At 36.2% G+C, this 27,447-nt stretch overlaps 1 protein-coding gene across 6 annotated transcripts in view; it reads left to right on the top strand.

The window, feature by feature from the left end:
• Positions 1-27,447, top strand: part of NAALADL2 (N-acetylated alpha-linked acidic dipeptidase like 2) — a 1,624,416-nt gene that overhangs the window by 1,389,062 nt on the left and 207,907 nt on the right. The window lies entirely within an intron of this gene.

Below are 27,447 nucleotides of genomic sequence, written 5' to 3'. Positions count from 1 at the left end.
GGTGTATTTTTTTTTTCAATTCCACATATAAATGATATAAAGTGTTCATCTTTTCCTGTCTGACATATCTCACTTAGCACAATGTCCTCTAAGTCCAGCCATGTTGATGCAAATAGCAAAATTTTATTCTTTGTGTATGGTTGAGTAGTATCCCATTTTATATATACTACCAAAATAGATTCTTAATAAAATTCTTAATTTGAAAATAGACTTGTGGTATATTCTCAAGTATACTTCCTTTACCTCAGATTAAGGACAATACAAAATGAGTCTTTGAATTTCTGTATCTTCAAAGATTTGTTCCAATATTTAAGTTGCATGGTTCATTGTACTTCATTGCAGAAAAAAATGACCCTTTTTCTTAAAGAAAAAGTTAGACTACATTTATATTAATTGATTTATTTCTATAATGCTTATATCTATGTTTATGATAAATCCTTGACTTTGAGTTTATAGAATAAGGAAAATTAAATTCTACAGTGTAGAGCAAATTAGTTTAATGTTCCGAGAACATATGACATCATGTGAATTTTTACATTTGCCAACTATTGATTTAACCAATTATAGCCTGCCTTTGGGGGATAGAGTTTGAACAGAATATTGATATTTCAGTACTCTTAAAACAATCCATATTTATATATGCTTAGATAAAATACTGAGTCTTTTTTACATCTTCTTAGTGAAATTTTACATGGCTCTTTTTATGCTTTAGAAAGAGAAATTGTGGTATAATAACTGAACTCAACGAGTGGCAATAGAATGAATTCAGAATACTAAAACTAAAATTCTAGGTACTCTGGCATTTAAGAGATGTGTACATATATTTTTTTCTTAACTTTTAAAATAAATAAAATTTTGACCACAGTTTATGTAAAATTCTCCTAAGATCAAGATTTCTAAATTTAACTACATTTATAATTCTTTCCTTTCCAGTCTAATCTATTTCCTTGGCTTAGTTTTGAATATATCCATCCTCCGATCATCATTGTTACTTGGATACAATAAGATAGAAGGGGCCCCCAAATAATAAGTCCGTAGCATTTAAAATCTTAATTGTATTCCTGATATGCAAAGAGAGAAAGAAAAATACATATCTGTTATCTATATATAAGTATATCTATGTAAATATTTATATCTATATGTATTTGGGTGAGGGTGTGTGTGTGTGTTTATATGTATGTGTATATTTGTTCAAATGTTATGGGTACTTGGGCTTCCCTTGTGGCTCATCTGGTAAAGAATCCACCTGCAATGTGGGAGACCTGGGTTCGATCCCTGGGTTGGGAAGATCCACTGGAGAAGGGAAAGGCTACCCACTCCAGTATTCTGACCTGGAGAATTCCATGGACTATGTAGTCCATGAGGTCGCAAAGAGTCGGACATGACTGAGCGACTTTCATCATCATCATCATCATCATCATCATCATCATATGGTTACTTAGATCCTAAGTTTATTTACTTATTTTTAAGTAAAGCATTAGAGGATTTTTAGGGCAATGAAACAATAATATTTTCTCCATTTTTTTCTGCTTTTCTCTGGATCAGGAAATTCATAAACTTTTATAGAAGGGGAAATTTGAGACCATATTGATATCAGATATATAATGAGATGATTTCACGTCTAACATGTGAAATCCCCAGTAATAGAAAATTCTAAGGTTTAGATTTTAGATGTAAAAACACACATTGATTATTGTCATGTGAGATCTTAGCCATCCTTCATCTCCTGAGAGAATGTTAGGAAGCAAGAATGACTGGGTGAGAAAGGGAGTAGGGGAGCATAGAGCATGGCCTGAGCATACAAATATGAGATCAGTACTCAGTTTGAAACAGAGAATAAGAGACTATTTGAGTGAAGACACAAATTTATACACATATATGGTACATGTTCTACAGTTATTTTTAAATGTACTTCTTGTGCACACTAATGTTTAACCTATTAGATGGATGATGAAAAGAATTCTGTCGAAAAATTGAAACCTACTTAACGTGCAGAATCAGGTATTCTGTGACACTTTTTAAGGACCACACATATTACTTAATGTTGATACTGTTTCCTCAGTCACAATTACCTGCGGTAACCACTAAGTGTTGTAGACATAGGCCGAGGGAAGAATTGTGCTTTGGAAGTTCAGTCTTATCTCACCATTATAAGAACTTGTAGAGCCATAAAACAAAGCATTTAATAGATACTTTTTAAAAATCATATTTTCTTTGATCAACAACAAAATGAAAGTACAAATATAGAGGGATTGACTAGAGTGCAAAACTAGGAAATATAGATTTTAATTCTGCTTTGCTTCCCAATTTGTTACGTTGTTTAGTAAAACTTTATTGTCTACATCAAAAAGAAGTATACTCATAATGATTTCCTCACTAGGATTCTGTGAAATTGAAAAGATGTTGTGTACATTTCTCTGGAAATGCAATACATATATAATTGAGTATAATTATTGGCATTAAAAAATAATAGTATTAATGTCTTCTAAGTAGTACCTTACCTGCATTTTCTGCATTTAGCTTTTCCTTTAAATATGAAAATAAACAATAAATTAGACATGAAAACATATAACTAAATTAATTAAATGCTGAGAATATATTAATTAGTTAATGTGTACAAATGGAGTATAAAATTTCATTTGTGAAAGGTTGAGGTCTTTAGAATATTTTGTTTTAGTGGGGATAATAGTGGTATTATCAGAGTATATCACACGTTTGGTATACTCCTATTTCACATGCTGCTGCTGCTGCTAAGTTGCTTCAGTCGTGTCCGACTCTGTGCGACCCCATAGACGGCAGCCCACCAGGCTCCACTGCCCCTGGATTCTCCAGGCAAGAACACTGGAGTGGGTTGCCATTTCTTTCTCCAGTGCATGAAAGTGAAAAGTGAAAGTGAAGTCGCTCAGTCGTGTCCGAATCTTCGCGACCCCATGGACTGTAACCCACCAGGCTCCTCCATCATGGGATTTTCCAGGCAAGAGAACTGGAGGGGGTGCCATTGCCTTCTCTGCTATTTCACATAGTAGTGTATTATTATAATAGCACTGGATTTTTAACAAAAAAGATATAGATAGGTATCAATTCTGTTACTGCCAATTATGAAAATAATATGAAATATGAAGAACACTTTATAAAATGATAAAGCACAGCTATTAATGATGTTATATCACTGCTAAGTTGCTTCAGTCATGTCTGACTCTGTGCCGTCCCATAGACAGCAGCCCACCAGGCTCCCCTGTCCCTGGGATTTTCCATGCAAGAACACTGGAGTGGGTTGCCATTTCCAATTTTAAAAAATCAGAAGTAATGGAAATATTGAAGATACTAGTCCTTATTCTCCCAGCAAAAGTTTTAACTTAATACACAACACTATAACACAACCATGTATTTCAGTTCAGTTCAGTTCAGTCGCTCAGTCGTGTCCGACTCTTTGTTACCCCATGAATCGCAGCACGCCAGGCCTCCCTGTCCATCACCAACTCCCAGAGTTCACTCAGACTCACGTCCATCGAGTCAGTGATGCCATCCAACCATCTCATCCTCTGTCGTCCCCTTCTCCTCCTGCCCCCAATCCCTCCTAGCATCAGAGTCTTTTCCAATGAATCAACTCTTCTCATGAGATGGCCAAAGTACTGGAGTTTCAGCTTCAGCATTATTCCTTCCAAAGAAATCCCAGGGCTGATCTCCTTTAGAATGGACTGGTTGGATCTCCTTGCAGTCCAAGGGACTCTCAAGAGTCTTCTCCAACACCACAGTTCAAAAGCATCAATTCTTTGGTGCTCAATTTTCTTCACAGTCCAACTTTCACATCCATACATGACCATTGGTAAAACCATAGCCTTGACTAGACGGACCTTTGTTGGCAAAGAAAACTCTGCTTTTGAATATGCTATCTAGGTTGGTCATAACTTTCCTTCCAAGGAGTAAGCGTCTTTTAATTTCATGGCTGCAGTCACCATCTGCAGTGATTTTGGAGCCCAAAAAGATAAAGTCTGACACTGTTTCCACTGTTTCCCCATCTATTTCCCATGAAGTGATGGGACCAGATGCCATGATCTTCATCTTCTGAATGTTGAGCTTTAAGACAACTTTTTCACTCTCCAATTTCACTTTCATCAAGAGGCTTTTTAGTTCCTCTTCACTTTCTGCCATAAGGGTGGTGTCATCCGCATCTCTGAGGTTATTGATATTTCTCCCGGCAATCTTGATTCCAGATTGTACTTCTTCCAGCCCAGCATTTCTCATGATGTACTCTGCATAGAAGTTAAGTAAGCAGGGTGACAATATACAGCCTTGATGTGCTCCTTTTCCTATTTGGAACCAGTCTCTTGTTCCAGTTCTAACTGTTGCTTCCTGACCTGCATATAGGTTTCTCAAGCGGCAGGTCAGGTGGTTTGGTATTCCCATATCTTCCAGAATTTTCCACAGTTTATTGTGATCCACACAGTCAAAGGCTTTGGCATAGTCAATAAACCATTTATTTAATGTTACCTAATTAAACAAATACAATAAATACATACATCTTAAATAAGTGTGCATGTAATACAGTCTGTTATTTTTTCCAAATTAAGAACTGCATTCTAGACCTTTCTTTTCACAAATATAATTTATGTCAAATTAAATTAAAATTTCTAAGTATTAAAAAGTTAACAATTTATCATAGGTGCTTTTTTGAATTGAAACAAATTATAAATAAATAAATGACACTTATGCATGGGATATGAGCTGTGAGTTGAATCTGAGTTTTCCAATGTATCCAGTAGTGCTTTTTTAAAAAAAGAAATGTTTTACAAAGTTTAAATTTATCTTGGAATTTTTCTTTTTGTTATAAAGACTAAAACCTAAGAAAATAATGAATGGGCCTCACTATTGATGCCAAAATATATAATTTATCATGGCTTCAATGATAGTCAAGTGGTACAGTATAAAACTGCCTACAGGCAACATCTTACATCAATGTTGAAGATGTTTTTCTTATCCTCTATAATTACCTTAAAAATAACATGTGTTGTTTCAACTTATCATAGAAGCCAAACTAATTCTTCCAAAGACTAAACATAAATGAAATGCCAATATAAATCTTAGCTGCTTAATCTTTTAATAAATGAATAAAAATCACCATGGATTTATGTTTTGAAATAGGCTTATTTCTCCTTCTACACTTAGGAATTTTCTCATTATATTTCTAAATCTTTAACATTTAGCTCATAAATCGCTATTAGTTATCTAAGCATTCTATTAATTGTAGCCTATTATAAGCCAAGGATGAAACAAAACTCTTAAAATGTAATACAATTTGCATACCTGAGTGGGTCCAATGTAAGCAAAATATTTCAATATAATTACTGAACAATATGATAGTAATATGAACAAAGAATGGGAGAGGAGAGAGTGGCACTTTTACCTCAGGAGATTTTACCTCTGACAGAGATTCAGGCTTCCCTGGTGGCTCAGACAGGAAAGAATCCGCCTCCAAATGCAAGAGACCTGAATTTGATTCCTGGGTTGGGAAGATCACCTGGAGGGGAGGGTATGGCAACCCACTCCAGTGTTCTTGCTTGGAGAATCCTTAAGGACAGAGGAGCCTCACAGGCTACAGTCCATGAGACTGCAAAGAGTCAGACATGACTGAGTGACTAGGCACAGCACAAGAAATTTGAAGAATTCACCAGAGAATTGATGTTTGAGGAATTTAAGAATTCCAATTTTATCTTAATATCAATGAATTTCCACCAAGAGTTCTTTAAAGAACTGGTTGTTGTTAGTAATATGTGAGAAATGATGTTATGTATTTTAGAAAACAGAAGGTAGATCTGAAAATGATTTCTAAGACTAAATGACAGGATACATGATTTACTAGATATGAAACATGAAGCAGAATGAATAGTAAAAGATCATTTGAATAGTTCTATCTTGGACAAAGTTAGTGTTATTGAACTAACTAAATTGTGCACTGGCCTGAAAAAAGTGATAATGAGTTTGATGTTGGATATATGGAATTTTGGATGCTATAAGGCATTCAAAGGAGGCAGTGGGACATGTGAGGTTTGAGTTCAGGAAGAAGTAGGATCTAGAAATGCATTATCTGATATAATCACCACTAGTCACAGGTTGATTTAAATTAAATTAAAATAAATTATATTAGATTAGGCTTTTGTTTTTTCCATCTCATTAACCACAATTCTCATGTTTAGTGATTACATATGGCTAGTGACTATGGCATTGAGTAGCATATGTTATGGAACATTTTGATCATCACTGATGATTCAGATGTTGTTACCCAGACAGTACTCATAATGCGGACCAGCTGCAAAATGGAGAGGACTAATGACCCAAGGTAGAATGTTTCATGGAATCTATAGAGAGACAATAGTATCAGATCAGATCAGTCGCTCAGTTGTGTCCAACTCTTTGCGACCCCATGAATCGCAGCATGCCAGGCCTCCCTGTCCATCACCAACTCCCAGAGTTCACTCAGACTCACGATCATCGAGTCAATGATGCCATCCAGCCATCTCATCCTCTGCTGTCCCCTTCTCCTCTTGCCCCCAATTCCTCCCAGCAAAAGAGTCTTTTCCAATGAGTCAACTCTTCGCATGAGATGGCCAAAGTACTGGAGTTTCAGCTTTAGCATCATTCCTTCCAAAGAAATCCCAGGGCTGATCTCCTTCAGAATGGACTGGTTGGATCTCCTTGCAGTCCAAGGGACTCTCAGGAGTCTTCTCCAACACCACAGTTCAAAAGCACCAATTCTTCGGTGCTCAGCCTTCTTCACAGTCCAACTCTCACATCCATACATGACCACAGGAAAAACCATAGCCTTAACTAGACGAACCTTTGTTGGCAAAGTAATGTCTCTGCTTTTGAATATGCTGTCTAGGTTGATCATAACTTTCTTTCCAAGGAGTAAGCATCTTTTAATTTCATGGCTGCAGTCACCATCTGTAGTGATTTTGGAGCCCCCCAAAATAAAGTCTGACACTGTTTCCACTGTTTCCCCATCTATTTGCTATGAAGTGATGGGACCAGATGCCATGATCTTCATTTTCTGAATGTTGAGCTTTAAGCCAACTTAGGAAGAAATGTTCAAAAGCATATCCACCCACCACCTTGCACCCATTCAAAGGACTAATGTCATGAGACAAAACAAAGCAGAAAATAACAAATGTTGGTGAAGATCTGGATTAATCAGAACCCCTGTGAACTATTGATGGCAATGCAAAATAGTAATGCTGCTGTGGAAAACTCAAAAATTTAAAAATAGAGTTACTATGTGATCCACCAATTCCACTTCCTGGTATATACCCCAAGGAATTGAAAGTGGCATCTTAAAGAGATATTTGTTTACTCCATATTGATAGTATCAATAGCATTATTTACGTTAACTAAAATATGGCGTTCCTCTTTCAGTATCCTATCATTTTGCCTTTTCATACTGTTCATGGGGTTCTCAAGGCAAGAATACTGAAGTGGATTGCCATTCCCTTCTCCAGTGGACCACATTCTGTCAGACCTCTCCACCATGACCCGCCTGTCTTGGGTTGCCCCACAGAGCATGGCTTAGTTTCATTGAGTTAGACAAGGCTGTGGTCCGTGTGATTAGATTGACTAGTTTTCTGTGATTATGGTTTGAGTGTGTCTGCCCTCTGATGCCCTCTTGCAACACCTACCATCTTACTTGGGTTTCTCTTACCTTGGACGTGGGGTATCTCTTCACGGCTGCTCCAGCAAAGTGCAGCCACTGCTCTTTACCTTGGACAAGGGGTATCTCCTCACGGCCGCCCCTCCTGACCTTAAATGTGGAGTAGCTCCTCTAGGCCCTCCTGCACCAGCGCAGCCACTGCTCCTTGGACGTGGGGTTGCTCTTCTAGGCCGCCGCCCCTGACCTCGGGCATGGGGTAGCTCCTCCCAGCCAATGCCCTTGGCCTTGGGTGAGGGGTAGCTCCTCCTGGCCACCACCCCTGACCTCGGACGTGGGGTAGCTCCTCTTGGCAGCAGCCCCTCAGAAGCACAAGCTGAAATCAAGATTGCTGGGAGAAATATCAATAACCTCAGATATGCAGATGACACCACCCTTATGGCAGAAAGGAAAGAGGAACTAAAAAACCTCTTGATGAAAGTGAAAGAGGAGAGTGAAAAAGTTGGTTTAAAGCTCAACATTCAGAAAATGAAGATCATGGCATCTGGTCTCATCACTTCATGGGAAATAGATGGGAAAACAGTGGAAACAGTGTCAGACTTTATTTTGGGGGGCTCCAAAATCATTGCAGATGGTGACTGCAGCCATGAAATTAAAGACTCTTACTCCTTGGCAGAAAAGTTATGACCAACCTAGATAGCATATTCAAAAGCAGAGACATTACTTTGCCAACAAAGGTCCATCTAGTCAAGGCTATGGTTTTTCCAGTGGTCATGTATGGATGTGAGTTGGACTGTGAAGAGAGCTGAGCACTAAAGAATTGGTGCTTTTGAACTGTGAGTGTTGGAGAAGACTCTTGAGAGTCCCTTGGACTGCAAGGAGATCCAACCAGTCCATTCTAAAGGAGATCAGCCCTGGGTATTCTTTGGAAGGAATGATGCTGAAGCCGAAACTCCAGTACTTTGGCCACCTCATGAGAAGAGTTGATTCCTTGGAAAAGATTCTGATGCCGGGAGGGATTGGGGGCAGTAGGAAAAGGGGGCGACAGAGGATGAGATGGCTGGATGGCATCACCAACTCGATGGACATGAGTCTCAGTGAACTCCAGGAGTTGGTGATGGACAGGGAGGCCTGGCGTGCTGCGATTCATGGGGTAACAAAGAGTCGGACATGACTGAGTGACTGAACTGAACTGAAAATATGGACTCGACCTAAGTGATCATAGACAGATGAATGGATAAGCAACCTGTGGTGTGTTCATACAATAGAATATTATTCAACTTCTAAAGATAGGAAACTCTGGCATTTGTTACAAAATGAATAATCCTTGAGGGCACCTGTTAAGTGAAATAAGTCAGTCACAAAAAGAAAATTACTGTATGATTCCATTTACATGAGACTCCTAGAATACATCATAATCAGAGAGACAGAAGACACAATGGTTTTTCCAGAAGCAAGAGGAGAAATGGAGTGGAAGTTACTGTTTAATTGGGTATAGAGTTTCACTTTCCAAAGGTGAAAAGAGATATGGAGATGGATAGTGGTGATGATTATACATCATGAATATATTTAATACCACTGAACTATATACCTAAAAGCAGTTAAGATGGTAAATTTCATTATGTGTGTTTTTACTACAATTTTTTTTTCTTTACTGGAGAAGAAGTATATTCCCTCATTCACTATAACTTTTGAATCAATAATTTGAACATTTAAAATTGTTTTTCACTTCATTTATGCCTGGTCCTCTGTTCTCTTCTATTATCCACAAATAGGTTCCATAAATAGCTCCACACATCTTGATATCCCTTACTTTTAATTGATATAACACCCTCTAGGAAATGACTGCTGCTGCTGCTAAGTCGCTTCAGTCGTGTCCGACTCTGTGTGACCCCATAGACGGCAGCCCACCAGGCTCCCCCATCCCTGGGATTCTCCAGGCAAGAACACTGGAGTGGGTTGCCATTTCCTTCTCCAGTGCATGAAAGTGAAAGTCAAAGTGAAGCCGCCCAGTCGTGTCCGACTCTTAGCGACCCCATGTTCTGCAACCTACTAGGCTCCTCCATCCATGGGATTTTCCAGGCAAGAATACTGGAGTGGGGTGCCATTGCCTTCTCCACTAGGAAATGACAACCCACTCCAATCTTTGCCTGGAGAATCCTGTGGACAGAGGAGCCTGCCAGGCTACAGTCCATGGTGTCACAAAGAATCAGACACGACTGAGCAACAAATCACCTTTATTTTATATTTTGGGATTTAATATATTGTTATCATTTTATTGCTAAAATTTTGCCATAATAGACATTCATAAATTTTGAATGATAACTTGTATTTTAAACAAAGCAAAAACACTATAGCTATGTTTACAAGAAAAGAGCTTTAAAATCAAATGTGAATATAGAGCATTTGGGTGTCAGAGAAAATGTAATACCTATAATATTATTGAATTAACAGTGTTTTTCTTCTGGAACCCTAAATTTTCTGTGTTATATTTTAAAACTTCTGAGTATGAATGGTGCATCCAATAAAACAAAAAAATACTTGATACATGTGGTACCATGGAAACCAGCAAATGACCTAATTCCACTTATGAGCTTCCTCCAGAAATATCAGCTTACTAGTTCTTTTATGTTTTTCCCATCTTATTTCAGTAAAAAACAAAAGTTCTTTTATTCTTAATTAGTATACATTATGTAATATTAATATATTATTATTAGTATGTGGTTTCAAAATATTCTTAAATGGATATACATTTCTTCTTTTTTATTGATGTCAAAATAGAGATCTTTTACTGAAATTATTTGGACAATATCCCAAAGAGAAAACAGTAGGAGTCATATAGTATTTATTTCCATTATATATGTGGAGAAAGTGTCATAGTGAGATTGCATTGCAAAGCAAGGCAGTTTTTGTGTAAATCCTAGAAATCAAGGCAATAATTCTTTATAGTTTATATTCTATCAATATAGTTGCATTTGCTCTTACTTAGAGCTATAAATTTAAACTCAGTTTTGCAGTTGTATGAATAAAGACTAATGGTTGTGTCCTCAGTGATGAAAAACATTTAAATAATTCAAAATTTTAACCATTTCAGTTAATGTTAATTACATTTGGCTGTTTGTCTTCATTTAGAAATGATTAACCAGAATGACTGATTAATGGAGTCATAGTCTGCTAACTGGGGCTTCCCTGATGGCTTAGCAGGCAAAGAATCCACCTGCAATACTGGAGACATAGGTTCAATCCCTGGCATGGGAAGACACCCTGGAGAACAGAATGGCAACCCACTCCATTATTCTTGCCTGAAAATTTCCATGGTTTAATTTTAAAAACATGATTTGAAAATAGGAATCTACAGGTATCTTTAAATGTCATTATTAAACTATAGCTGTACCAGTTGTTATAATATAAAGATTCTTTTAGCATGGTAGCTGAAAACTTAAAAAACCCTACTTGTAACTAAAGAATATAGAGGCAGACTAAAATACAAAATGATTTTATTTCTCTTGAGATATAATTTTCAGCTATAGCTTAAAAATTTAGCTCCATAGTCTTGTATAAAGTAAGAGGAAAAGGATAAGATCAAATATTTTTTATTCATTTTCTTGAATTTCAAAGGCATGTTGTATTCATGAGCTAATAGAATTCCTGGTGTAGTTCTTTAAATGATTAGAAAACCTGACTTTGATTTCTAATCCAAATGAGCAAATCTGATTGTCTTCCAAGTACCTTTAATGTTTTGATATATTGTTTGGATAAAATATGAGATTATCATATCCTACTTAGTAAAACAAACAAAATGATATTCATTAATCCTGTTTATGTGTATATCCGAGGTTATTTTGAGGCTGTGTGTTTAAAGCTTTTGTTTTTACCTTCAAAAACACTCTGGAATTTTTTTCTGCTATCTAAAATTATTGTTACTAGATGCCAAATGTCTCCATAGAGATCTATACTCTATGTGTTTAAGACATGAGCTAAACAAGAAAATATCCCAAATAAGTATTTTCAATGCAGAAATTGTACTTTGTAATAAAGAATTCTGGTTGGACCTACTCAAGGGAGATGATGGGATATTAAACCAACTTCTTATACTTTGAAAGGAAAATATTACAGGTGTGTATTTTCTTCATAAATGTGTAATTAAACTCAATATCTTCATTTACTAAAGTTGGAGAATGTACTCTCTATATTTCCTCTTGCCTAGAGAGGTTTGGTTTATCATTTTCCATTATACTGTGCAAATATTATAGTTTCTAAAGTCATGCCTTATATTTACTATCAGTTTTTCTTTTTCACTTTTATTACTCCAAAGCAAATTATTACAAAATATGTTTGCCAAAATTTGACTCCTTTTATAAAAAGAAGTTATTCATCAAAGTATAGGTATTCTGCTCCAACATATTAAAAGTTATTACTGCATATGAAGATAGAAATAACTGGAAAAACTGCTATTCTCTGAATATATATATATATATAAATACATAAAAACTGATTTTGGCATGTATTTGTTACAGAATATAAATATGCTATAAGTCAGAACAGGAAGCACTGTGATCACCTGTGTACTATAAGTCTTTTAAAGGCAGTGAGCCTACTTCAGGAAGTGTCCTGCAATACTGGAGACATATATTCATGAGTTAATAGATTTTCAAAAGCAGTAGTCTAATAAAGTAACTTTTTTGGTGATAACTGAATGTTGTATGGTTTAAATACAAGCCCTTCTTATTTCAGAAATCTGTTACTATCTAGATAGTGAATTTTAATGTTAGTTTCTGCATTTTTCCTCACTTTGTCTTGTCATACCATTCTCGGATAACATCATTTTCAAAGGACTGTAGAATTACAGAGGCAAAGGGAAGAGCAGTTGATGCACAACAAATCAGCTCTGGTAGACAGGTCAAAAGTCCTTCCAAAAAGTGCTATTGACACAGAGACTCTGTACAACAAAAAAGGTAAAATCCCTAGGCAATGATCACTTACTAAAAAACATCTACTATAACACAACAAACAAGAAGACTCTGAGCAGTGTATTGGAGTCTGTTATAATGAACTTTGTTCATAATACTTAAATGTTCTGGGGACAGTACCCACTGCCCCTTTGGATGACTATAATAAAAGATACCCTCATACCTGCACACACACACATACATACAATGTGGTATTAATTTATCAATGATACAGTCTCTCAGTGCTAATTTCTCTCAATGTTATTCCTTAGAAAATAGTGAGCTACATATGTATGTATGCATACCTTCTTCTCCAGGGAAGCCTGAATATCTACTGTATTTTTAAAAAAATAATCTTTGGACCTGTAAATTCTGCTGCTGTTGGTGTGATGTAGAAAATATTAAAAATTGCTAACTTTTTTTATCTTCTAATGTAGTCATAATTTCAGTTATCCAACATCTGTCTTTTAAAGAGTTCATAGTAACTGGTTTTTTAGGGTAGAATGAATGTATTCCACAAATATGAAAATTTTTATGACATTGAATTGAATTTAAGTAACATAGCAAAATATTAGATTTAAAGAAATCAAACATTTTTTTGTTTGAAGGGCATTGTGATAGGTAAACAATGTTTATTTTGACAATATTTCAATTAAAAAATCAAGATTTGGGACTTCATTACATTTGAAATTATAGTGGCCTTGAGTGGAGGCTCTAGTGGTTCTAGTGAACCTAGTGGAGGTTCAAATAGTCATATTTCTGTATTCAAAAATAAAATAATAATGAACAATCACAATTATTTTCCTGAGCAATCAAGAAACAGAAGTGTGGTTCATATATTTACTGACTTTAAAGAAAACAGGAGAGAGGGTAATCCATTTTAAAGACATTTTCATCAAAACTTAAAAAGGTACATATCAGAAAGTTTTCATTTACTATTAATAAATACCCATGTGTAAATGTTTAATAAAAATAAAATAATTCTATTTTTCTCATGCAATTGAAAAGTCTAGGAGAGGCATTCTTCAGGCAGAAAACAGATATACTCCTGTTATCCTCTCAGCTCTGTCCTTCTCTACACTGTACTTCTTACCAGTGCAGTTTTTATTGTTCAGTCACTAAGTCGTGTCCTACTCTTTGCGACCCCATGGACAGCAGTATGCCAGGCTTCTGTGTCACTATCTCCAAAAGTTTGTTCAAACTCATATCCATTGAGTTGGTGATGCCATCCAACCACCTCATCTTCTTTCATCTCTTTCTGCTCCTGCCTTCTATCTTTCCCAGCATCAGAGTCTTTTCCAACGAGTCAGTTCTTTGCATCAGGTGGCCAAAGTATTGGAGCTTCAGCTTCAGCATCGGTCCTTCCAATGAATATTCAGGGTTGATTTCCTTCAGGTTTGATCTCCTTGCTGTCCAAGGGATTCTCAAGAGTCTTCTCCAGCACCACAGTTCGAAAGCATCAATTCTTCAGCACTCAGCCTTCTTTATGGTCCAAATCTCACATCCGTACATGACTACTGGAAAAACAATAGCTTTGACTATATGGACCTTTGTTGGCAAAATAATGTCTCTGCTTTTTAACACACTGTCTAGGTTTGTGATAGGTTTTCTTCCAAAGAGCATGTGTATTTTAATTTCATGGCTGCAGTCACTGTCTTCAGTGATTTTGGAGCCCAAGAAAATAAAGTCTGTCACTGTTTCCATTTTCTCCCTATCTATTTGCCATGAAGTGATGGGACCAGATGCCATGATCTTTGCTTTTTGAATGATGGGTTTTAAGCCATCTTTTTTACAATCTCCTCTTTCACATTCATCAAGAGGCTCTTTAGTTCCTCTTCACTTTCTAAGAGTGGTGTCATCTGAATATCTGAGGTTATTGATATTTCTCCCAGAAATCTTGATTCCAGATCAAGATTGGATCTGGAATGTGCTTCATCCAGCCCAGCATTTCATATAATGTACTCTGCATATAGGACTTCCCTGGTGGCTCAGACGGTAAAGCGTCTGTCTACAATGTGAGAGACCTGGGTTCGATCCCAGGGTTGGGAAGATTCCCTGGAGAAGAAAATGGCAACCCACTCCAGTACTCTTGCATTGAAAATCCCATGGACGGAGGAGCTTGGTGCAAGCTACTATCCATGGGGTCGCAAAGAGTTGGGCACGACTGAGCAACTTCACTTTTCACTTTCACTCTGCATATAAGGTAAGTAAGGTAAATAAGCAGGATGACAATATACAGCCTTGACATACTCCTTTTCCAATTTTAAACCAGTGTGTTGTTCCATGTCTGGTTCTAACAATTGCTTCTTGACCTGCATACAGGTTTCTCAGGAGATAGGTAAAGTGGTCTTATACTCCCAGCTTGTTAAGAATTTTTCACAGCTTGTTATTATCCACACAGTCAAAGGATTTAGCCATGGTACAATAATCCTGATAGCAGTTTTTAGTATCATATCTGCTCATAATTCTGTCAGAGTAGGAGAGGATTTCTTTTCTGGTGACTTTTTCAGGACAGCAATGATGCTACTTTCTAGAAAACCCTGGAGTGGTGATGGAGGGGGAAATCTTATTATTCTAAATTGGTCTTACACTTGTGAATAGGGTAATTAGTATGCTGACTGGATTAGGCCAGGTTTATATGAACTGATGACAATGGAAAAGAGGTTAAAGTTACTCTGAAGCTTAGAACAATCTTTCTTTCCCTTGAAACTGAAGTCAATCCCATTCATAATACGTGGCTGATACAAAACAGTATAAATTGCATAGTAGCAATAATGTTGCAAAGACAGCCATCATATCTGTTATCAATTATAGCAATGTTTTTTGTCTACAAATGAGTAAGAATTAGTATTTCAGAAAAGGCAAGATCAGTGCTAAGCCATGGAAGCATTTTTGTTAAGTTGCTATTTCTTTGATATGTCAGAGTCAGACACGACCGAAGCGACTTAGCAGCAGCAGCAGCAGTCATTGTAACCACCTGAAAGGCAACAGGAGATGGGGAAAAAAAAAAAGAAAAGAAAACAAACAAACAAACAAAAAAACAGTGAAATGCAGGTGAGAAATATTCACAAGATGAGTTTGGCTAATGCATTTACTCCCAGTTTCACTGCATCTGATGAAGTATTAATGAAGTTAAGAAAATAAGAGATTCACTGTATTTATGAAGTAAATCTCTTTTCCTGTCCCATGGGTAGACATCCTAAGGTAATCTTGGGCAGCCAGTATGTATTGATTGGATTCGACATATGAGGCAAACCTATTGGCCAACCTGGATCTAAAATGCTTATCAGTTAGGACCCTCTACTTTTAAAGAGTTGACTAGACCCTTAGAAGCTTCAAGGAATCACTGATTTTAGAAGCCCCGTGGTGAGAAGCTCTGTAAGTAAACACACAAATTGAAGTACCCCCAAAACAACTAAATTTTTTAGAAGGTAACATATATTTATGATATGAGACAGTCTTAAAAATATTAACTATTTTAAGTTACAACCCCTTCCTTCCCTTAAAGAGTTGTTATTCTTGTCAATGATAGAAACATCTAAATGTATTCTTCTGTATATAGCAGGGTATTTCTATTTCATTTTATTGCTTACCCAAGAACTTCATCTTTGAAAGACTTTGTTTACTAAACAAGTGGTAATTAATTCATCTAGACTTATTATTACTTCAGCATTTCAATATTGATGCAGACTTCAACCAATACTCTGTGATTGCCAATGAAATAAAATAACCATATAAATATTGAGACAATATTCGCTCTAACAGTTGTTCATTTTGCCTGTTGGCATTTATTCACTTCTTGATGTGATTTCTTATATCTCAGTCTAAGAGATATTTGATATAAGGCATGGCTATCAGTGATCAGTATACTGAATAAAACTATAGAATTCCAGTTTTAGCAGTAGTTTATAAAGCCTAACATTTTTCCTTGTCATTTTTGGCCAAAGGAAAAATACTAATATTCAATATACCAGTTAACTATACATTTTTATTAAGTGCTTGAAATATTAGTAATAATGTATATTATAGACTTAGAGATTGAAATATTAGAGATGCATATTTAGGAGCCTATAGAGATATGACTGGAGAAGGCAATGGCACCCCACTCCAGTACTCCTGCCTGGAAAATCCCATGGACGGAGGAGCCTGGTAGGCTGCAGTCCATGGGGTTGCTGAGGGTCGGACACGACTGAGCAACTTCACTTTCACTTTTCACTTTCATGCATTGGAGAAGGAAATGGCAACCCACTCCAGTGTTCTACCTGAAGAATCCCAGGGATGGGGGAGCCTGGTGGGCTGCCGTCTATGGGGTCATGCAGAGTCAGACATGACTGAAGTGACTTAGCAGCAGCAGCAGAGATATGACATTAATTGTTATTTGTTCAGGTTGTATTAACAAGTTTAGTGCATAAAGGAAAGAGGAGGTGTATAAGAGAAACGTGTGACATGGAATAAAGAGTTACATTGTGAAGGTGGTAAAGTGTATCAGACAACTTCAGAAGTCATGGCAAATGTAAAAAATATTGTAAAATGCATTGGGCTTCCCTCAGCTCAGTTGGTAAAGATTCTGCTAATGAAAAAAGTATTTAATTAGTGTATCTTTCATTATTAACTCAAATCATGAAAAATTTCATCTAAATACAAGAAACTTATTAGCAAAATATTCATCACAACTCCTAAGTGCCACCTAATTTATATGCCATAAAGATATTTATTTGATCTAAGTAACTAATTCCAAAATCAATGAAAAGGGAAGATAGAATGTGCTATTTCTTTTCACATTTTTCACCCTGTTTACTTCCTCAGCAAAGATCCAGATAGAAGATTCAGATACCCTTAATGAAATGGTTCACATTTATTTTATTCATGTCCTTCAGAACACCCTAGGGACAAGCAAGCTGCCACTTTCAGATTTTCCTTATTTCGATGAGTTAATTATGAAATCAAGCTGTTTGGCTCCCAGTTGTGTTTGGAAATGTGGCCACTGTGCCTTGGGATCTTGTGTCTAAAGTTTTAAGGGTTGACATGAGATGGCTGTATTTGCTCAATTGGGAAGAGGAATCACAGAGACACAGATTGTCTAGGTATTAACTTTGGGATCCAAGTGTGTTAGCTTTGTACATAGCTACTTCTACAATTACATTCAAACCATTTTACTTTCCAAATAAATTATGTAACGATTTTCAAGAAACCTAAACAGATTAATAAAAATATATTATTTGAAGAAATTTAACAAGAATGAGAATCTAAGTATATGCATGGCATTCGGTTATTTTACAAAGGAGACCATCAAACCCCTAAACTGAAAATATGATAAAATATCCACTATGTCAGTCATTAACATATAGGCAGCTTTGTAGTGAATTACAATTGTTCATAAATGTACCTTATATTCTATAATAGACTATAATGATTTTTGAAATGTAATTTATTGCTTCTGCCCCATCTTTGAATGTACCATAACACCTAACCTATGGCTTTCACTAATCAGTTATATTAATGAGTTCTTAAAAGTTTGACTAAATAACTAGAATCTCTTTTTCTCTGAAGGTCCATTTATTAGCAGGTACACTACACCCTGCTTCAGCTACACTACACCCTGCTTCAGCTACAGCAAAAAGCCTCATGTTTGCACTAATACAGTGGAGGTTGGGGGCCGCAGTTAAGCAAGAGGGTTAAGAATTGCATGGAGCTTCTCTCATATAGTTGGACCTATAGACTCCTTCACCTGCTCAAACTGACTTATCAAACTAGTATTGCCTATAGCAGTTTTTGCAAGTGATACTCTTAAAAGTGATCTTTTCTTTAAAATTTATTTTAAGTATAGTTGATTTACAATGTGATGTTAATTTCAGATGTACAGAAAAGTGATTCAATATATATACACATATATCTACACATTATTCATGTTCTTTTCCATTATGTTTTAGCATAGGATATTGAAAAAAGTGATCTGTTTTAAACATGGAAAGAGTGGAGAACATTTTTTGTGTTTGATAAACTTAATAGTTCTCTTCATGCATAATTAGTGTTTGTTTGTTTGTTTTTTAATATTTCACTTTTGGATATTTTTAAGTTCCCTCCAATATCAACATTTTCTGAGACTTACAGTGGATGTTTTAAAAACCCCTGGTTTGGAATAATGAAACTAAGGAAGACCAAGTAGTGATGGTTCATCATATCTGCTTTTATTAATAATTTTGGCTAATCTAGAGTAGAGATAATTCAGTGGAAGCAGGGTATAAAGGCAGATGGGTATCCAAGAATGACCACACTAAATGTCTGGGAATATGAGACCAAGTAATAAATGCATGAGTAAGAGATTGATGAGAATCTTAGAAAGCAGAGCTATTTCAGAATAGAAAAAAAAATGTAATTTTTATGTCAGATGACTTGGGGAAATAATAAAACCATTTTCAAACAAGGAAAGAAAGTTATTGGTTTTTGCAACAATATGGGCTTTACTGAACCTCTCTAGGTAACATTTCTTCTTTCTGTCAACTGATAAGAATCATTTTTCATGTAGATTACCCATAGATACACAATAAAAAATGATTAATATATTATTATCAAAAAAGAGGCTGTAAATGATGTGGAAAAGTGATATCAGGATGAGAGAAAATTCCAATTATGTTAATTTATCAGCACTCTTAATTGTGGAGAAATGCAACTATTCAGTGTTGCTCTATACTTATGTTAAAGCTTCAAATGAGGAGAATAAGATTATTATTTGTTCATTATACATGTGCTCTCTTTTTATCTTATAATAAGCTTACAGGTAGATAGGCTTCTCATTCTTCTCGTCTTCATTCACTCTGCATTAAATGCTATTTTCATTGTACAGAGAAGAAATCTGAGTTTAAGAGAGACTGAGGAACTTGGTGAAATATGCATAGACCACATGTGGTTGATTCAGATTTCTAGAGAGCATCATCATTTCAATGCTTTTTTCATAAATAGCCTCAGTGAATAAGAAAAGTTTCTCTATTCATAATAGTGTTCAGTATCTTACCCATAGTTTATTTGAAGAATATATTTGCCCTCTCATGCATTCAGTATTTATTAAGCATGTATGCATATTTTGCTCTAATGATAATGCAATGGTCAGTAAGATAAGATACATGTGTGTGCATGTATAGATATATGGTTTTTGTTATCACAGAACTTAAAATCTAGTGGGAAATATAGACAATCAGAAAAACATTACAAAAAGATTTAATTAGTGATATGATAGAGGATGTGAAAGTTTTGGCAGTGCATTAAAAGACCTTAAGCAAGAGCAGAAAGAGAGCCAACATATAGATGCATCCAGTTGGCCATTTTAATAGGCAGCAGATTTCCTATTTCCATGGAACTGACAGAAAAGTCATATGAAAGTTAGGTGAAGAAGGGGGAAGCATTTACCCCCTTATTGATCAAAAATTTAAGCCCAAGACTTTTCTGACTTCATCTCCCTCATCTTCTCAAGCTCCACTGGACTCTAATGTTCTTCAAAGAAAGCAGTATGTTTCTTCTTCGAGGCTACCTTTGTCTAAAGGGCTTCCCAGGTTGCTAGTGGTAAAGAATCTGCTTGCCAGTGAAGGAGACATAAGAGTTGTTTCGATCCCTGGGTCAGAAGATCCTCTGGAAGAGGGCATGGCAACTGACTCCAATATTCTTGCCTGGAGAGTCCCCATAGACAGAGGAACCTGATGGGCTACGAACCATGGCGTTGCAAAGAGGCACCACTGACGTGACTTAGCACACACACACTTTTGTTTGGAGGACTCGCCTCTTGAATATCCATGTGGCTCATTCCTATGCTTCCTTCAGGAGCTCAAGGTCTCCATTTAAGTATCTCTTTGTTTCTGAGACTTTTCCCAAGTAGCTTATATAAAATAGCATCCTTTCTCATTCCCTGGAGGAGGAAAATGGCAACCACAGTCCAGTATTCTTGCCTGAAAAATTCCATGGACAGAGGAGCCTGGCAAGCTATAGTCCAGGGGGTTACAAAGAGTCAGACGTGACTGACTGAGAATGCATGCATGCTCATCCCTGCCTTCTCACCCAGCTTTTTCTTCAAAGTCCTTACTTTTTTTTGACTTAAAATTCTTTCTTTCTTTCTCTTTTTATCTACATCCCTAATTTAGCCTTTATTATTTTATTTGTCTTCCCTCCACTAGAATGTAGTTCCCGGAGGGCAGGGCCTAGGTTTGTTTTGTTTCCTGCTTTATCTCTGGGTCTGTTTGATCATTTTTTTGAACAAATGACTAAAAAAGCAATTTACAGCACAACAGGGACATAAACTAAAACAATACGGTTGCTTTCTCTCTGTTCAAGGCTTCTCATCCACACCAATAGGACAATTTCATATGAAAGGTGGGCATAGGTAACAGGTCACTTCCTCACCAGTTTCCAATTTATCTTCTAAAGTATACAGATATACATTCTGATGCTGCACCTGCCATAAGCACTCTTCTCCCAAGCTAAACCTCTCTACTGATATCTATAGGTATCACTGTAGTTTATTTTCATAACTGTAAAACTTTCCATTGTGTAAATACACTAGATCTGTCTATGCATTGCTATACTATTGATAGGCATTTGGATTGTTTCCAACAACTGTTAAGAATATTTTTTGCACATGTCTCATTCTATGATTTTCTCTAGTATATATACCCAGGAATGGAGTTACTGGTACATAAGTGTATTAATATTTTAGCTTTGTTGATGATGCTAAATTACTAGTGTGTGTTAGTTGCGCGGTCATGTGCGACTCTTTGTGACCCTGTGGACTGTAGCCTGCCAGGATCCACTGTCCATGGATTCTCCAGGCAAGAGAGCTGGAGTGGCTTGCTGTTTCCTTCTCCAGTGAATCTCCCAGACCCAGGGATTGAACTCAGGTCTCCTGCATTGCAGACAGATGCCTTACCATCTGAGCTACTAGCGAAGCACATTACTAGAGTAGTTGACTGCCGAATCCCCCAAAGACCACTAGAATAGTCTACTGATGAAGCAAAGTTTATTACACTAATTTTATAAAGGAAGAACACCACCTTGAGTGAATCTTAGTGTTAAAAGTATCTCAAGAAAGAGTATTCTGAGGAAAATATTTGTATTAATAGAAGACTTGAGTGTCCAGGCTTGAGTTCTAAACTAAGGGTTTTAATTGAGAGAAATAACTACTAATGGGAAAAATGGCAATAGTTTAGGATTGATTGGTAGACACAGTGATGAAAGAGTTGTTTGATTAATAAGCTGTTTGTCTAAGTGAGCAACACATTGTACAGAGAGGAGAGGTGTCTGCATAGACAAGCACGCTCTTTGTCTATATGCGTTGGTTCACAGAAATTTCTTGGAGCAAAGTGGTTTATCAGCTTAAAGCCTTATCTTCATAAACAAATATCTCTTGGAATAGTTATTATGACACCAGTCACCTTAGTTTTCAGTGCTGATAGCTAAGTGGACTAAGGATATCTCAGTTTTTACAACCATGTGTGACCTTGCTCTTTTAATACATTCTTCTGCCAGACTCATTTTTTTCTTTATTTTTGCTAATCTGATATATGTAAGTGCTGCCTAATTTTGATTTAAATTATATACATTTCTCTGATTTCCAAGAAGTTGAACACTTTTATATATGTTTATTGACAATTTCAGTTGTCTCAATGCTTTTAAGTATGTTTTCTAAGTGCTTGTTACAATCATTGCCTTTTATAAAAAAAAGTGTTGTCTATTTATTGATTCTTAGGAGATATTTATATATCTTGGCCATGAGCTTGTTGTCAGTTATATTGTGTTGCAAGCATTTTCTCCCAGATTTTAGCTTTTATTTCCTTTTTATTTATTTATTTATTTTTGATGAACAGTTCGTTTCACTATAATCTACTTTAGCAATCTCTTCCTTTAAATTTAGTGTTTATAGGGTCTTAAGAAATTATTCACTACCCTGAGAAAATATTCTTATACTACCTTAGAAATCGTTGCAATTTTTCTTTAACTTTTAAACATTTAATATACTATAATCATGATGATGATAATAATTTTGATAATTTAGATAGTGTCACAATTTCCATTCTATATGTAATTTATTGAGAATTCCATCCTTTCCTAATCATATAAGATAAAACTCTGTCATATATCAGGTTTCAGTATTTGTATAGGTTTGTTTTTCAAATGTATTCCAAGTCTGTTTGTCCATCTGGTTACAAACTCAATACTGTTTTAGTTTTATGTCTTTAAATAAGACTTTCTGTCTTATATTTTGTATGACATGCTTAATTCTTCTGTAAAACATCTTGACTTTTCTTACCCTTGTTCTTCCATCCACGTATCACACATTTGTCCTAGCACAATGACAATCTAGGTTGAGTGAGATAAGTCACTTCAGTCGTGTCTGACTCCTTGTGACCTCATGGAATGTAGCCTGCCAGGCTTCTCTGTCCATGGGACTCTCCAGGCAAGAATACTGGAGTGGGCTGCCATGCCCTGCTCCAGGGCATCTTCCTGACCCAGGGATCAAACCCACGTCTTGCATTGGCAGGTAGGTTCTTTACCACTAGTGACACCTGGTAAGCCCATATTTAAAAAAAAAAAATAGCTTGTTATATTCTACAAATGCTTTTCTGGGATGTTTAAATTTTTCTGAAATTAAAAGCAATATATACTTGTCCAATAAATATTGGCTTGATTCAATACTATTGATTGTCCTCAGAAGATTATCATATTACTAGCACCAAATGTAGTAATGACAATAGCAAATAATTGAATATCCTTGTTTGAAAGATTTCTAGTGCTAATATAAAAGTCATCCTTTAAATAATTAATTTTATAGAATTTATGCAACTCATAGATGTAATGATCAAGACTGTAACAGATATGTAGCTGAAACTGGACTCAGTCAAGCTCCAATCCCATTCATTCCTTCAAAAATTCTGACTCAGCATTTATATACATCCAGGGAGAAATCCATAAGAAAATGTGTTTTCCCAGTGTTTTTCTGTATCGTACTATTTTTTATGCCAAAAGTAAACAAAAATTTACAGAAATCTTTGTTAAAATTCATCATATGAATCTATTAAACCCAAAACATGCTAGTAGAGTTGCAAAGGATACAACAGTAAGTAAAAGAGGAATGATTGCTCTCATACTGCTGAGAGCCTATGGGAGACAGATCTTAAAAACATAGGTCTAAATATACACTTGGCTGAGACTCACAGAAAGCACGGAGTATTATTATAATTAGAATGAAAGCGGGACTGTGCAGGAGTACTGACCTAGTCTGGGGTATCTGGAAATTTTTTTCTGGAAAAGTAATTTTTGAGTTTTTGACCTAAAGTATCTGGAAGAATTCCCTGGTTTAATAGAGAGAAGTAAAAGAGTGAGGCAGAAGGAAGCCAGAGAGAGGGTAATGGTGGGAATCAGACTGAAAGAAGGAAGCCAGAGAGCAGGGTAATGGTGGGAATCAGACTGAAGGATGAGGGTCAGTTGATAGATAAGACTTTGTGATGCATCATATTGCCTGTAAGAGGAAGGGAGTTCCCAAGACAGTATGAGCCATATTCGAAAACTAGTAGAATGGGGGTTTTCAAAATCAATACTCACATTCTTCAGAATAGATAATGATGGGTGGTTCTATTGATTTTCACTTGGCAGTAAGCAGCACCAGACAGTGGAGCTGACTCCTCTGAGTAGTAATTGGATCAATGGCCTGACAGTGATTAAGTGAAGAAAACAGGAGAAGAATGTGCAAAAAGAGAATCCACTCTAACATAATTAATATATTTTAAATTTGTAGAATGTTAAATTAGAAGTCTAGCTTAAAATTAATTTACATGTAATTATAAACATAAATCAGAGAAGGCAATGGCACCCCACTCCAGTACTCTTGCCTGGAAAATCCCATGGACAGAGGAGCCTGGTAGGCTGCAGTCCGTGGGGTCGCTAAGAGTCGGACACGACTGAGTGACTTCACTTTCACTTTTCACTTGCATGCATTGGAGAAGGAAATGGCAACCCACTGCAGTATTCTTGCCTGGAGAATCCCAGGGACAGCGGAGCCTGGTGAGCTGCTGTCTATGGGATCACACAGAGTCGGACACGACTAAAGTGACTTAGCAGCAGCAGCAGCATAAACGTAAATATAAGTTAGCTATGTAATTTTTTGGTTTTGCCTTTTAAACTTTGTTTTAGTTCACTTTATTTTTTTTGTTCCGAATCTTTAAAATGATGCTTATATCCCCAAGTGTCAAAATTGTATTAATTAATTTTAAAGATATTTTAAATATGTTGGCATATTTAAAAGTGATTTCATTTTGAAATACTTCAGAATTAATATTTTTAAAATAACATGTCTGTAAGTACTCAAGATAATGTCATATGTAACAGAATTACTAAAATTCCTTCAGTGTCATTTAATACTATTACATAATCAAATATCCCTAATTATTTTCCATATATATTCTACAAATACTTTGTCTAAACCTTGATTCAGTTTGGGACTACATGTTGCAGTAGATTAAATCTCTTTATATACAGTTGTCTTTTTTTTTTAAATAATACTTACATGGTGAATACCCAAATCATTAGTTTACCTTCTGGATTTGTAGTATCATTTAGCACATTCTTCTGTCCTCTGGAATCCTGTAAACTGGGAGTTACAGTCTGATTACACATTAATATTAATCATTTGGGGCTATATTACATCCTATATGATATATATATATTATGTATATATATATATGTGTGTATATATATATCATAATGCATTCAGAGGTACACCTTACCGTGTTGCTATATCATCAGTAATTCCAAGAATAATCACTGATGAGAGTAATAATATTCTGATCTCTCTATTATATAGTTATGTTTTCCCTTTTTACCAGAAAATCATATCTGTGATGATACTTTAGCACAATCAAATGTTCAATTCAATGTTATAATAGACCTGAAAGACTAGATTCACAGTAACAAAGAATTCTAAAATCTCAGTGATTTCAGTTCGGTAGCTCAGTCATGTCCAACTCTTTGGGACCTCATGAACAGCACCACACCAGGCTTCCCAGTCCATCACCAACACCCAGAGCTTGCTCAAACTCATCTCCATCGAGTCGATGATGCCATCCAACCATCTCATCCTCTGTCGACCCCTTTTCCTCTTGCCTTCTATATTTCCCAACATCAGGGTCTTTTCCAGTGAGTCAGTTCTTCGCAACAGGTGAGCAAAGCACTGGAGTTTCAGCTACAGCATCAGTCCTTCCAATGAATATTCAGGACTGATTTCCTTCAGGATTGACTGGTTAGCTCTCCTTGCTGTTCAAGGGACTCTCAAGATTATCTTCTCCAACACCACAGTTCAAAAGCATCAATTCTTTGGCACCCAGCTTTCTTTATAGTTCAACTTTCACATCCATACATGCTATTGAAAAACAATAGCTTTGACTAGGCGGACCTTTGTTGGCAAAGTTATGTCGCTGCTTTTTAATATGCTGTTTAGGTTGGTCATAGCTTTTATTCTAAGGAGCAAACATCTTTTAATTTCTTGGCCGCAGTCACCATCTGTAGTGATTTTGGAACCCAAGAAAATGAAGTCTGTCACTGTTTCCATTGTTCCCTATCTATTTACCATGAAGTGAAGGCACTCAATGCCATGATCTTTGTTTTTTGAAAGCTGAGTTTTAAGCCAGATTTTTCACTCTCATTTTTCACTTTCATAAAGAGGCTCCTCAGTTCCTCTTCGCTTTCTGACATAAGGGTAGTATCATCTCCATATCTGAGGTTATTGATATTTCTCCCAGCAATCTTGATTCCAGCTTGTGCTTCCTCCAGCCTGGCATTTTGCATGATATATTCTTCATAGAAGTTAAATAAGCAGGGTGACAATATACAGTCCTGACATACTCCTTTCCCAATTTGGAACCACTTTGTTTTTCCATGCCTGGTTCTAACTGTTGCTTCCTGACCACCATGCAGATTTCTCAGGAGGCAGGTAAGGTGTTCTGGTATCCCCATCTCTTGAAGAATTTTCCAGAGTTTGTAGTGATCTACACAGTTAAAGGCATTGGCATAGTCAATAAAGTAGATTTTTTTTGGAATTCTCTTACTTTTTCTGTGATCAAATGGATGTTGGTAATTTGATCTCTGTTTCCTCTGCCTTTTCTAAATCCAGCTGAAATATCTGCAAGTTCACAGTTCATGTACTGTTGAAGCCTGGCTTGGAGAATTTTCATCATTACTTTGGTAGTGTGTGACATGAGTGCAATTGTGCTTTACTTTGAGCATCCCTTGACATTGCCTTCTTTGTAATTGAAATGAACTAACCTTTTCCAATCCTGTGGCCACTGCTTGAGTTTTCCAGATCTGCTGGCATATTGAGTGCAGCACTTGCACAGCATCATCTTTTAGGATTTGAAATAGTGTAACTGGAATTCCAACACCTCTACTAGCTTTGTTTGTAGTGATGCTTCCTAAGGCCCACTTGACTTTGCATTCCTGGTTGTCTGTCTCTAGGTGAGTGGTCTCACCATCGTGGTCATCTGAGTTGTGAAGATCTTTATTGTGTAGTTCCTCTGTGTATTCTTGCCACCTCTTCTTAATATCTTCTGCTTTTGTTAGGTCCATACCGTTTCTGTCTTTTATTGTGCCCAAGGCTGCATGAAATGTTCCCTTGGTATCACTAATTTTTCTGAAGTGATCTCTAGTCTTTCTTATCTTTTGTTTTCCTCTATTTCTTTTCATTGATAACTGAGGAAAGCTTTCTCATCTCTCCTTGCTATTCTTTGGAACTCTGCATTCAAATGGGTATATCTTTCCTTTTCTCCTTTGCCTTTCATGTCTCTTCCTTTCTCAGCTGTTTGTAAGGCCTCTTTTGAAAAACCATTT

The sequence above is a fragment of the Bubalus bubalis genome, chromosome 1 (assembly GCF_019923935.1).
Source record: "Bubalus bubalis isolate 160015118507 breed Murrah chromosome 1, NDDB_SH_1, whole genome shotgun sequence".
Classification (NCBI taxonomy): domain Eukaryota; kingdom Metazoa; phylum Chordata; class Mammalia; order Artiodactyla; family Bovidae; genus Bubalus; species Bubalus bubalis.
The sequence above is the reverse complement of the archived record's forward strand: the minus strand, read 5'-3'. Positions and strand labels throughout refer to the sequence as shown.